Source organism: Chiloscyllium plagiosum, chromosome 6 (genome assembly GCF_004010195.1).
Source record: "Chiloscyllium plagiosum isolate BGI_BamShark_2017 chromosome 6, ASM401019v2, whole genome shotgun sequence".
Taxonomy (NCBI): domain Eukaryota; kingdom Metazoa; phylum Chordata; class Chondrichthyes; order Orectolobiformes; family Hemiscylliidae; genus Chiloscyllium; species Chiloscyllium plagiosum.
Window position 1 is genome coordinate 765,864 of NC_057715.1, and position 945 is coordinate 766,808.

The following is a 945-nucleotide window of genomic DNA, read 5'->3' on the forward strand; positions in this document are numbered from 1 at the left end:
TGTCTTGCTCACCTTTCACTGCTGCAATTACTTAGTCCTTAGACCCCTCTGTTGGGTCAGCAACTTCGAGATTGCAAGTGATCTGTGAGGAGGCTGTCTCTTTTATAATCGTTGAGTTAATCCCACAGTCAGCAATCAAGACATCTGCTGTGGGGAAAATCACTAGCTTTGGAGTCAGAGTCAGGGTTCAATGACAGAGTTTATTTTACAAGGAAATCCCGGAGCTCCAGGGGACAGAGAGACACCAACGGCACACTGAGCAGCTGCGAGTCTTCTCTCAACCCAGAGCGCATGTCAAGATACTTTTATGCATTTTGTGATACAATAGGTCAGTGATGAGGTTATTGTCTCTGTAAGATAGTTTATTTCTTGTAAACATTGCAGAATCATTTATAGTTTCGATGCAGTCATTGTCAGTTCCAGCACAGCCTTTGTTAATTCAGTCCTGTGTAATCAATGGTGAGCCTGTAGCTCCCATCATGTTTTATTACTGGCCACATTGGGAAATTGGTTGTACTTGTGGTTGCTGTCGGGATTCCCTGTTTCACTAGTCCTTGTACTATCTCCACAACTGCTTCGGGTTTTATTGGGTATTGCTGGTGGGGCTTATGCTCGGTCTGGGAACCCTTATTGGGTCGATGTTTACTCGATCTGTATTTAACTTTGTTTCTGTCCATGCTCCATGGACGAAGGCGCAGATGGCTCTGAATCTCCCCTTTTCAAGGTACCAGTCCCGACTGGTGGCTGTAGTCTCTTTAATAGTTTCAAGGTGACTTGTAAATTTCCCAATCTCAGTCTTCCGACCATCCTGACTGGGCCAAATCAATCTCCCTTTTGTACAATCGATTAGAACATTATATTCTCTCATGAGATCATTGCCCATTATGGCGCCCTCGTTATTTTGGCACACATAGAATCTCATGGGGATATATATGTTATTTATTT